Source organism: Aptenodytes forsteri, unplaced genomic scaffold (assembly GCF_000699145.1).
Source record: "Aptenodytes forsteri isolate BGI_AS27 unplaced genomic scaffold, ASM69914v1 Scaffold273, whole genome shotgun sequence".
Lineage (NCBI taxonomy): Eukaryota > Metazoa > Chordata > Aves > Sphenisciformes > Spheniscidae > Aptenodytes > Aptenodytes forsteri.
Genome location: NW_008795041.1, coordinates 1427994 through 1441607, shown reverse-complemented (window position 1 = coordinate 1441607; position 13614 = coordinate 1427994).

Genomic DNA, 13614 nt, shown 5'->3' with positions numbered 1-13614 from the left:
TCTTTATTTCTTTTTCCTTTTTTTGTCAAAATAAGCAGGGGGCCCTTCAGGGGCTGTGCAGAACTGGAGACCTATTTGCAAGCCAGAAGTGTGATACACTGGCAAAGTTGCCTGTGGAGAAGAATAAACCATGAACGCTCATATCATTGCTGATCTTCTTTCAGTGGCTATAATAAAGTCCTTCAGATAGATATTGCTTTTTAATAAACCGACAACCCTCTCCCAAAACAACCTGAAAATAATTCAGCCTCTTACTTCTGACAAGCTATCACTGCTGTGCACAGAAACCCAAACATTTGCTGCTCATGAACGCACGGGGACGGCAGCACAGTGGCAACGGCTGCATGGCCATGCCACCTGCAGGGTTTTCTGTACTGCTGCTCAGGTTGGCCTAACTTTGTAGTAGAGCTGCCAGCAAGCTCTCCCACCAGCTGCAGCAAAGCCCCGTCCCAAAGCTGTGCTGCAGCTCGCCTTTGAGCACTGTGACAGCTTCCCCCAAAGTCTATCAAAGGATAGACATTCTAGGAATGGTATTGTTTCTGCTGACAGGAGCAATCGGCTCTTTCCCAGCACTCAGAACAGGTTCTCCTTCACCACCCTCATTATCCATAACGCCATTAGCTACAAAGCGGTGTCTCGCTAATAACCGGCTTTTGCTTATTACTATGAAATTATTCTTCTGTGCCATATGCCATCTATATTCCTCTTCCAAAAACGTGCTAGGGACTCCATTAGTGGCATCCACTGTTTATTGGGATCACAGCAAGCAGATAGTGCTTGAAATGTTCCTATTCACACGGGTATATCACGTTAGAATTCAGAATAAACTTCAAAACAGACAAAGAAACAACAACAGAGGGGAAAGAACGCTCCCTTTGTGCTTTAATATTCACTTATTTATTGACAAATGCAAATTCATCCACAGTGAGCTGCCCTGAGGAGGCACAGCCATCAAACCAAGGGCACTAACACTAAACAGGAATTTCTCTGATGCGTATTTGCCTGTGACTAAGCCCTGCTAAAACGTTTAAAGAGCCATAACCAAAAGCAAAGCCATAACCATTGTGGTGCTGTAAGACTCAATATCTACTGGGCAATAAGGAGCACAAAGACATTAAAGTGGTTTGATGCCGGGAAGTTTAAAGGGTCAGTACTTGAAAATTGTGACTCGAAGAGAAAGCTTCAGCTCTGATGCTCAACAACCAGCAAGGGAATAGTGAAACCCAGGAACGTTCTTCCTCCTGCAGAGGAGGGTGGGAGCCACGCTGATTTACACCACAGTCCCCCCTTAAAAACAAAGAAACAGATTAATTCCACCGCAACAGTGTACGGACAGAGCTGTTGTCTGCCCTATTTTTTGCTGGCAGATCTCCAGGAGGAAATTACTGTGGGGATCTTTGATGCTATCTGGCATCTATACACGCTCATGCATATGGAGAAAGCAAAAGGAGTGCAACCATTAAAGTGGGAACCAAAGCAGGACAAGTCCTGAATAAACCAGGTGGGAGACTGGGAGGAGGATTTGGGTGGCAGACTAAAGTAGCATATGCACTCATTTTTAAGACATATGCTCACAAGCAGACAGACACACACACACATTTATGAAAAAGGCATGCTATAAGCATTAGCTATAAGCTAATGAAGGTTAGGAGGATATACCACTCACACCCCCCCCCGGTGGCAGACTAAAGTAGCATATGCACTCATTTTTAAGACATATGCTCACAAGCAGACAGACACACACACACATTTATGAAAAAGGCATGCTATAAGCATTAGCTATAAGCTAATGAAGGTTAGGAGGATATACCACTCACACCCCCCCCCCCAAGTGAGAGTTCCTGTACTCTAAGCCCTGATGAGGTGGACACACACTTCCTGAATGTGTCTCATGTTCAGCACGTACGTCCCCACACTTGGCACACACATTTAGACACCACACTTCCTTTGCAAGTTTCTGCCCACCCAAAGGCAAGTATTGTCTTCTGATGGACAAGTGAAGGAGCCGGCTAGTCTTTGGGCTTCTCCCAACTCTTTCTGCACAGCTCACACAGTTCATAGGCAAGGTCTGCCTTAAGCCCTGGTAGAGCTCCACTGCCCAGCCTGCAGTTGGCTGGCCACTGAGTAAGGTTTGGCTACAGCAGAGCAACTTGACAGATGCTTAGCTGCTAACAGAGCCAGAGCAGCCATTTCGGTAGCTAAGTAGGCATAGAGAAGTTTGGATTATGTCTCATTTCTTCCAAATGACTCGTCCACCACCTCCCTATTCCCTTATTCCCAGAGACTACAGGGCTGATGATGAATGGCCAAAACCCTTCCAAGGAGTCCACCATCCTGAAAGGAAATCATGTTGCTGAGCAGCATGAACGTAGTCAGAATGGGGATTAGAAGAGGGGCTCTGGTTTTTTGCTCATTATCAAGAGTATGGCAGGGAATTTGCAAGTGCATTTTGTGCCTGGGATGGTAAGCTCTGTGGGAGCCTTCAGTACACACCAGAATGGCAGATTACTTCTTGTGAATGAGTTCTGGGGGCTCATCAGAGTCTAAAGATGAGATATGGTATTATTTGTTCACACTTTCTATCATCCTGCACACACACATAGGAATACCAGTATCTAGCTTAATCTAAAAACTAGGTATCTAATCTAAGAGTCTTGGTTCCCTTCCTAGACAGTGAACAGAAACAAACACCTCCAGAAGGTGACTCAGATCCCCTCAAATAGGTATTCACCAAAAGCTGCTTTCTCATTCCAGTAACAATAGAGGTTATTAAATATAAATAACCAGCCCAAGTGCCCAGCTTTCAGATGGCTGAAGTGGTCAGGCGAGGTGAATTCCACTCACAATATATAATATTTGTATTCATTTTCTTGCTTTGTATAAAAATGTGTATCTATTATAGTGGTGGCACGTGAAAGCACACACACACAGAGGAGAGGAATGGACTTATTGTGCAAAGCTAAGGCATCTCAAACCTCCTTCTTCCACATTAGTGCTGGCCAAGGCACCCATCAGGCATCGAGGGGCTGTGACCACTCTGTACTGTGGTGCAGACTTGGCCATGGAGGCTGGGGTGTTTTCCTGGTCTGCCTGAAATTAGCTCAGGGCCTGCCACAGAGATTGTAGCGTTCTTGTTTTGAAATATTTTCTTTCTTCTTATGTCTTGGTTTTGCGATAAATCAAATTATTTGGCTGTTATCTCAATCCTTCAACATTAAACAATTCATTTTAGCGTTAGGCTTTTATGATCAATGGAAAGCTCTTAATCAGAGCTGCCAGCAGTGCTGGTTTTATTTAAGGCTCACGATGATTAATGAAAATGTATATGATCTCAGTGGTGCTGATTTTTGCTAGCTATGCCAAGTACTTCCAACAGCCTGGGAGGGTGACCGGCTCTAGTCCACTTTATGCATCACCGTGGACGTGCTGACTGAGCCCCATGGGCAGGGACATATTGCCAGCTCCATACCCACCCACCGCTTGAGTGCAAACACCTGCTGAGGACCACAGGCTGTAGGGCTTTAAGTGAACCCAGGATCTGGCCCTGAGGGAACTCACATTACTGAGGGAGGGTAAGTCAATAAACAAAAAAAGGAAGCCCGGCTGGCCACCAAAGCCAGGATGAGTTTGCACATCTGGTGAACAGAGTGGGAGTAAAAAGGAGTAAAAAAATGTTTTAGTTGGATTTATTCATATATTCCCATGGAAGCCAGTGAGAGACTAGAAATGTGGGACGTCATGTGAGAAAAAGCGCATTGTGTGAGCCCATTTCTGCCAGCTTGTGTGGCAAGCAACACTACTAGTATTAACAAGTAGAGGGTTCACTCACTGTAATCCAAAATAGCAATCACCAAGCAGCTCAGAATAACTTAATACCTCTTCACTGGATTTTTTCAAGTGAAAATTCTAATTTAAATTTCACCTGTTTCTTACTGTCTTTGGGAGTAAGTCAGTGAGGACACAACCAAGGACAGAGCAAAGATGACCTTACCACTGAGTGAAGATGATGGTGAACAGGGCTGGTCCTGCAAAGGAGCAACCCAAGGTGGGTCAGACCAGAAGTTCACATACATATACTGCAGCTGAACTCAACTCCTGATGGTGTTTGATGAATTTTGTCAAAATCTACTTTGGAAAGATGAAAAAATAACCCTGTGTCCTAAGAAGCCAGTGAACTTTGGGGGAAAAAAGCACATTTGCAGCTACTGTGTTTGTGGGTACCCTCAGGTCTCTTGAGGCATTACCAGGTTATCAAGTTAAATCTGAGCACTTTGGCATGCCAGCACATGGTGTTCCGTACTGCTGCTGCTGTATTTCCAAGGACACAGACACTGCCATCCATTGGTATGAGTCTATCACCTCTGTGGAATTCCAGCCTCATTAAAAAAATTTGAATTTAAAAGACAAAGACACAAGACCCATGAATGGAACAACATTCTGGTTCTCACTTAGACATCATAATAATAATAATAATAATAAACTAAAAATCATACAAGAAATGGAGCAAAATCAGAGGCAAAAAGTTTTAGAAGCAAATGTCTGGGTAGTTACAAGGCATGAGCAGATATCATGCAATCATTCAATGAAACTACCACATAGGTTGGTCTGAAAAACTGGCAGGTCTTGGAGAAAAAAAGCTTCTGAAGAGAGTAACACCAGGTCTGCAAGGTGAGAGAGAAGATGGGGCTGTGTAATAGACAATGCTGACAGCAATTTGGATGTTTTTGTTTGTGTCAAAGAAAATTCATTTATTTAGCTTATTCTGTCCACTGACTTCATAGAACAAGGAGAAAAAAATTCACTAGTAATTCATAGGGAAGATTTTTTCCATCGGGAAAGGTGATGATCAAGCATGAGAGTGGAAGCATAAGTGGTCCATGAAGACCCATCCCTTCTGAAAAAGAGAAATAGTCTAATGTGTATAAAGGATGCCTTGCAATAAAATTGTTAAAGCAAAGAGACAGGAAAATTATTCTCTTTTTAAAAAAAGCTGCACCACTGACTCATTGTGTGGCCATGGGCAAGTCCTGGGACTTCTTTGCATCTTAGTCACTCCAGCAGTTCAACTGGATGAATGCAGAATGGATGGCAGTATGCTCCAATATTCAATATGCTGCAGATGCCGCTGCTGAAAGAAGCATTCCTGGCTAAATAAGCTCACAATGCAAACCCCAGAGAAACCAGGGATAGCTGGGGGCACCAGTGTGAACAGCAGCGTTCGTGTTGTCTCTTGAAGCCTTTGCCCATTGTAGATCTTAATGGGCATACAAGCTTATAGCTCAAAGTGCAATGGATTAGATTAGATGAGATTTAAAATTGCTTCTATCCTGTTTTTCAGGTATTCTTTATAACAAATCCCATACCTATGTATATATGTATGTAAAACAATATGAAACTCTGATTAGTTTACTGTACATATAGCCCCAGAATATTTTAATATATACATAGCCAAACCTGCAAACACGCTGCTGCCTAGAACGGTCTTGAAGTGGTTAATCGAGAGATTAACCTTATTTTTTTATATATGTATACATAAAACCTTATTAATTATTCCTATCACAGACTAATTCTGCAAGCTGGAATCATTAAAATAGCACGTGTGACATATTTCAGAGTAAATTCCTCTTCACAAAAAAAATCTGTTAAAGTAATAAATATTCTCTGCACTAAACTGAGGTGCACAGTAGACAGAAATATAGGTTAAAATCTTGTACAGCAATGTTGGCTTTGGGACCCAGTTCAGCACAGCGTTTAATTGTATGCAGGTACTTAGATCCTAATGCAGCAGAGCACTAATGCATATATTTAATTGCCACAATGAATAAAGACCTAAATAGGAATGGGATTACACATTTTTAGCATTCTTAGTAGTTCTTCATGTTCAGCAGATGTTTAATGCTTAATGTTTTACTGAGCTGGATCTAGGCTAAATTTATTAACAGAAAGATTTTAAATTTCTTCAGGAAATTTCAAGCACCTTCCTGAGAAAGGTCAGAGTTTATTGGCTTTTGAAAACACTGGAGATCCTCTGAGCCATGGCTGGAGAGCAAACTGTTCCACTGATTTTTGATGATGCTTTTTGAGGCCAGCCTGCATTGCAGCACACAGAATCGCTGCCACCTGATCACCTCCTCAGTGACTTATCAGAGTGCATTCAGTGTCCAGGGAGTGCGTACCAACATCTCAAACTTGCAACTTCTTCTTCCAGGACCAACTTCCATGAACGACCTCTGTGAGTGAACGGGCACTGGGGGACAGACTACGCACTTATCTCGAAGATTAGCTTTCAGCAGCCTGAGAAATACACAGTGCTAAGGCAGGGCAGAATAATTAGCATTGCTATTGTGCTGTACATGTTCAGGAGGAAAAAAGTAAGCAATGCAGAAATGCAGAAATTAATAGAACACACACATCATGGTTATCGTATGCAGTTCTGGCCAGTCTTTCCAAAAGGGATATAGAGGAATTACAGAAGGTAGAGAGAAGGATGAAGCGGATGATCAGAAGCACAGGACCTCTTACACATGAAGAAGGACTAAAGAGATGAAGACTCTTCTGTTTCCCTACAGCGGTAACAGAGGTGATGGAGGCGATTTATGCCTGAGGGCTATCTAACCACAGATGGCATGGGGAAGGTGGGCAGGGAGCAAATTTTGTTCTCTTACCACAAGAGTCAGGAGGCACCCCATGAAATAAACAGGCAGCAGATTTGAAAACCAGCACAGAGAAGAAGCTGGTTGGATACTGTGCATAATTACAGCTGTGCAACTCATTGCCATAAATGGCTCAAAGCAACTGAAAAAGGGATTATAAAAGTTCCTGGGGGAGAGTCTATCGGTAGTCTATTAAACCGAATCGCAAATGGAACCTCCGGCTTGGGAAGTCTTGCAATAGCTGGCTGGTGGAGACTGAAAAGGTGTGCCAGGACAAGGGTGACACTGCACTAGCCTTTTTTTGCATACTCTTCATAGGTGTCTGCTTCTGGCCGCTGTGGAAGGTTAGGTCATGAACTGGATAAACCTTTGGCCTGATACAGTATTTCAGGGAGGGGGTGGGAGTTACGTTTTTATGCACCTCTTAGGTGAAAAGGGATCCCACCTCCACTCCCCCATTGCGGGACCCTGGGTACGCTGCCCCAAGAAATGGCAAGAGGTGGGACTAATCCCCACGACCTCCTCTTCTTTAATAAAGCTACTCCTAAACAAAGCACTGGTTCCTCAGGAAACAATGTCTCCCCACAGGAAAAAAACCACTATTGTATGCTCTGTGGCTTCATTGTCTTGTCTTAAGATGGAGGAAAAAGGGAAGACGTGCCAAGTCATTGCCGGTTTGATGGAAAAACTGAGTTTACGCAGACCAAGAGCAGCTGAGTTAGAATGTTGTAGTCACTGACTACGGTGACTTGGCGGAGGAAGCTGGTGTCACTGACAGAGGGTCCAAGTGTCAGCCCATAGGGGACACAACAGGTCTTCTGCATACCTTTGCGCACACAGTCAGGTCTCAGAAGGACATTATCATTGTAGATGCTTTCTGCTCTCCTCATTTTTCTCAGAAAAGCCGCCATCTGTCAGTGTTTTTTTTCCTAGCCTCCGAAACACAGGATTTTTGTGTGTATTGAGGAGCATTTTATTAAAGTTGCAGCAGCAATAGCAACCCAACTATTTGGGTTGGTGCAACCGAGAAACACAAATTTGAAATAGGAAAGCATATTGTGAAATCAGGAGCTAAATTCTTGCCCAGGTAACAACACGCTAATTTTGGAGGGGAGAGGTGTGTCTTCAAGTTTTAAGTCAAGGGAGATTTGGAGGGGGGAGTGTGATGGTGAGAATGACTTACTGGTGCATTGATTTATTTGCAAAGTGCACTAACATCTGATCTGAAGTCCCCATTCCAGCTTGGTTTCCCGCTCCTGCAACTGCTTCATTATCCCCTTCCCTCACTGAAGAGATGCTGAACTGCTAAGGGACAGGACACGAGTCATCACGACTGAGCAGATTTTGCCTCTTCTTCCCATTGCTCAGCTTTGCTCCAAAGGAGTGTTACGCCAAGAGCTGTTGACATTAAATCTGAACACATTTTGCTGACCATTGCAGAGTGCATGGGTGGCTGAAGCAGGCTCATAACTGCAGATTTCAAGAACAAGCTTAAGGGAAACCCTGCTTTGATCAAGAAAGGCGACTGCATACTCTGCATCTGATTCAAGCACATCGCGGGTGATTTACTCAGGCAGCACCGAGGGGCCACATTTTCAAGTGCGTGGCACCTACGGTCAGGATGAGACTTTACTCAAGAAGCTCAGCTGCCACAAAGGCACCCAAACAAGTAATGCTCATGCTTTCAGCAGCACAGGCTTTCACAGGAACTGAGCAGGAGGGGAGCTGGCTCCCCTGGCATTTTGCCCCTCGAAAGCCCAAGCCAGGGCCAGAGAAAATTCTCCCGTTTGTTCAGAGGCCTGGAATCAGGTCTGATGGATACGCCTAGAAGGGACCAGACGTCTTGAATCTCTAGCCATGTCTGTGCAAGCTGTGCCGGTTTCTGACGAAACTTCTGTCCTTGTCTAAACTGTGTTTGCTGGCAGTGCAGAGTGAAAGAGGTGTCTCCAACGCACCCGTTGCTGGCCCTGTTACTGTCGTGCTTCCTACCCCCGCTGCTGGTGTCACCATCTTTTCCCTGAGACCAACGCATGTGTAGTCCTCCCTATGGTGCCATGAGAAAAAGCCATTTAAATCCTCTGAAGACTGAATGAATAGCACAGGAGCTCACTGAAAAGCTAGCAGTTGTTCTTTGGCAATTACATTAACAGGGCTTGGTAACAGAAAAAGAAAGATGATGAAACATATTCTGCTTAATTGCTCTGTCCCTATCTGCAAGGACAACAACAAAACCTTTCCATGCTGTGGGGCTTGTGCTCCTTGGGCTGTGGCATTCCCAGAGGACGCCACTTGCAATAGGGAAGAAGGGCCTTAACTTTGCTGGTGGGCCTGGAGGGAAAGGCATGTTTCAGGAAGTGTTACGGCAGGCATCCCAGCTTGAGGAATGCATGGTAAGGCTCTCAAGCTCACGATACTTTAACAGCCTGCATTCTTTCCCAGCTTCGCCTTTCATTTTAACAGGAGGTATTTTCTGTCCAAATGACATTGCTGAAGAGAGGCATAACAGATGAGAGAATGCTGTAGTGGTCTTGTCCTTCTGGGCTAAAATAAAGCGCAAAATGCTTAGAAACCAACAAACAAATGGGAAAAAGGAACCTCCCTCTTCTGTTTCAAGTAAGTGAACACCAGCCGGGCCATGAAAAACCAGCAATTTGAGGGTCAGCAGGAGAGAAAGAGGAAACCCTTTCTACCCACAGATCTGAGGGTGATATGGAAATAGGTCAGAGCTTATTGGTATCCCTCCGTGGACACACAGCACGTACATTATCGAGCAGAAAGGCACTGCAGGGCTGGGGGGGGGGCTAGCATGATCATGGGGCTCTGGGAGACCTTGCCATGAGCTAGCAAGTGGGAACGGGGAGGGAGCATGCAGCAGCTCCTGGCTCTAAATCTGTTTTCAGGGCATGGAGAATCTGTCTGCCTGAGTCAGGCACAAGCAGCACAGCTCCCAGGAGGAGCAGACAGAGAGCAAAGCTTGCTGGAGGCAGGGTTTTGAAGCAGCCAGGCTGCGATTTTAACAGCCCTTTCTGCTCTACTAGGCGAACCCACCTCCGTCACAGCCCTGGATGGCAACATTTATAAGCATGGCATGAGAAGGGGAAGGTCACTGAAATGGCTGCTGTGCTGCATAGTGGTGTTGGTTCCAGAGGTGCCAGGACTGCACCAGGACTTCATCTCTCCCTGTGTGGCTGTGGTCACACCCCTCCCCTCCTGACTTGCCATGTGGTCATGGGCAAGTCCCATGGCTTCCCTGGGCCCCCAAGAGCTTCCCAGCTGAGCCGAGCATGCCCCTGCCACCAGCAGATGTTGTGACTTAGTGGGTTATCACGATAAAGGTCTTCAGGCAGAAAGCCCTATCTGCTGCCATCGGGCTTTGGGTCCCAAAGGCAAGGGATTTAAATCCCAGAAGAGAAGGTAGCTGCCTTCTGCAGGGCTGCTTTTATGGCTGACGATAGCAGTCACTGGACCTGTAAGGTATTGGCTTAGCATGAAGTGCAGAGACCCGCTCCAGTCCAACACAGGCTTGTACAGCTGCAGTATTTCTCACCACAGAAGGTCAGGGAGGCCTTAAAGTTGACAAATATTTTTTCTCTTCAAAGCACACATTCACTTAACAACAGCTCCCCCCGCCCAGCACACCTTAAAAGGAATACACAAAGGGAATACACACCTTCCTGTTTGTTCTTTGTGTAAATCCCACTCCCTTGTACCGCACTTTGTCTGCCTGATCTAGATAGACTGGCAGCGCTTTCAGACAGGACCAACATACACCCTATACGCTGTAGTGCCCAATTTACTCACTCTCTGTGCGTAATGCTAGGAGGAACACAGAGGCATCCCAGCCTTACTTTGAACTCTTCATTCTCCTGTAGAGCTACAAGTGACGGCAGAATTCAGACAGCCACAAGAGATGTGGGAGGGGACATTCCCTATGTGACCACACCACCACGGGGAGCTTTTGCTTGTTTGGGTTTCATAAGGTCCAAGAAAAGCATAAAAAGCAAAGCCATGTGTAAATATGCCCAGACAGAACCTGCCTTTTTTGCCCCCAAAGGCTGTGGAAGTGGGAGGCAGGCAGTGGTTCCTCCAAACTTCTTTCCTCCCATGTTTATAGACACCTTGATGCTAAGAGCTCTTCAGTGGCTGATGCAACACCTGATCTGACTCCATATGGTTTCTCTTCACCGTCTGTATCATTCCCTCCCAGATCATGGCCAGAAGGGCTGGACTTTCCTTTGCCAGCAAATGGGCTCCTGGGCAAAGCAGACTCTCAGCTGGAAGGATCATTTTAACCAGCTGTTCCTCTGTCCTTCAGACCAGGCACAGTGGCATCCCTATCAATCCCTTAACCAGTGCATCCTTCCCTGGCTCAGCTGCATGCATCCAGGTCCTTGTCCTTACATTGCTTCAAATCCACTTCCCTTGAGGATGGTAAATGCTCCTCTTCTCTTGTGACAATGTTAAAAGTGGGCCCCTCACATCCGAGATGTCTTTTAAGAACTGCCAAATGGCCTGCTAAAGCCTGACCAGCCCTGCTCACTACTGTCTTGTCCTGATAATGTGAGAAGCTTTAATTTTGGCTGGTGTCAGCTGGCACCTGTGGCCCCGTCATTGATCCCAGCACCGCCCTGTTGCTTGGTAGTGACCAGGGTGGCTGCTTTCGTACCGTCAGAGTGTGCTACCCAGGCTCATTTGGGGAGGATCTCAATCACCCCCATTTTCTCCATCCACTAAAATCACTCGCTGGATTTCATGAAGAGCACGTTCCTGATGTTTTCGTGCCTGCGTGTCACCCGGCAGTGCTGTTCAAAGGAGCCAGGTGGGGGGATGCCTAAGCTGAGAGTAAGGGGGCTGCAGCGATGCAGGTGGCAGGCAGGCCTGGCAGGGATGCCCGGGCAAAGGCTGCTCCGTTCCGCTGTGCCCCATCCAGGCTTCGAGCGTCTCTCCTTTTTATGAGCTCCACATTCCAGTCTAGCTGGGCTGTTGTTGACCGCACACTTCGCTTCGTTTTATTTTTTTCCTCTTGCCAGCACACACAGCTTAGGCAAAACACTCGAACATTTTGTCTTTAAGTATTTACTTCCTCAGAAGCAGCCAGCCTGGCACCCAGTCAGATTCCCAAAATAATCCGGTAACGATTTAAGTAAACTGCCTGCAGGTGTTGCCCAGCTGCTTCATTGTGAAGAAGCCTTGAACTCTGCACCGGCCCCTTAAAGCCAGGGAGGGATGGTGCAAGACTTGCTTTTTTGCCTGCCCTTACAGCCTGATGCTCTGCTCCTGCTCTGGGGCTGGGACAGGGCTGCCTAGCCCTCCTCTGCCTGCCTGCTGCTGCTGCCTTTTTTCCACTTGCACTCTGAGATCATCTCTAGCATTACTGTCTCTAAGATATTTTGCCATCTCCCCCCACCGCAGACAATGGAAGAAGAAAATGAAGCAATTCACAGTGATTCCCTCCAGAAGCAGCCCTAAGCAGAGGAAGGGGGCACAGGCACAGGGGCCCGCAACAGAAACCTGGGAAGTCCTGTCCCCATCTCAACCAAGGGGCCCAAAAAGAATGGGGGTTTCATTCCCTGAGCAAAAGCCAGACGGCCAGACTTGAGGTAGCTGACAGGGGGAGAGTTTAGCCCCAGGTCTGTGCTTCTGTAACACACTCAGGGATACATCTGTATGGTGCTGTGGACCTACACCTTCTTTAACCCACCTGGTCTTCAGCAGGGCGGTGTGCTGGCACCAGCTCAGGCTCCGTGCGGCTGTACCAGCCTGACCTCTTCCTGGGCTTCAGCTCACATAACCCAGCACCATCCCGCCAGGACTGGCAGTGCAAATTAAATCCAGGTTAAAGGAGAGCTGTAAGCTGCTGCAAACCTGCATTCAACTACAGCTGAGCTGTAAACCTGCTCCTGCTGATGTCCGTGGTAGGGAGTCGGGCCGAGGGAATAGTTCTGAGAGGTCAATCTCCAAATCCAGTGTTTAAAAAGAACTTTTCTACATGAAATTTTACACACGCCTGTTTGTGTGTGCCTGCATGCTATTGAAATAATGCTAACCAGTTGTATTTCTACATGCAAATAATTGATATACATGTTTTCTGTGCCTGTGCACATACACACGTGCAGTCACACACACACTGGGGGAGGGGTGTTAGATTAAGCTGACTGCAATAAATATAAGAAGCAGATTCGATAATGACCCCAAATATGGACCCAAATGTTCCTTCTTCTGCTACTAATTGATCTAATGGATTTCATGTTTGTAACCAGGCAGTGGTTTGTATTGTAAGTTTCTTTTTGTTTGCTGCTTTAGAAAAAATAAGAACTACTAGAACATAACACATACCATATTTGCAGATGTAATTGCCATGAAATGCCCCCCCAAGCAATTGCCAATAGTGGATTACTAATAGTTTGGAGCAGTTGCACTGTAATTTATGATGGCAAACTCTGGGGCAGAAATCCTCAGTCACTATGCACACAAATACAATGATATATATGCATATTAATCTATTTTAACAGCAACATGATATTCTAGATCCTCAATCAAATGCACAGTGCTGTCAGAAGGGAAAGCATGATTTGCTTTTATTCAGGTGGGGGAAAGAGATCTGGGGGGAAAAGTGAGACAACAGATTAGCATCTGAGGTGGGAGCAGATCTGTCATCTCACTGTACGCATCTAGCTGCTGTGCGGTCCTCTCCCTCTTCGGAGGAGCATCCTCGCCTTCCCCGGTAATGCTTCACTTCATCTGTTTGTCCATCCACACCATACGCCCTGCACATTGCTGTCCCTGTTACTCCTTGTTTCCTTCTGCCTTCGGTCCCACCCAAGTCTGAATGACTCTGCCACCCTTCCCACTTGAGGGAGAAATTTGAGTGAATCCCTCAATCTTTTTTTTGAGATTGCCAGGCGCAGTGGGGAAGCTAATAACACAGCTGCCTGTGCCACAGTTGTTCCGGCCACTTAAA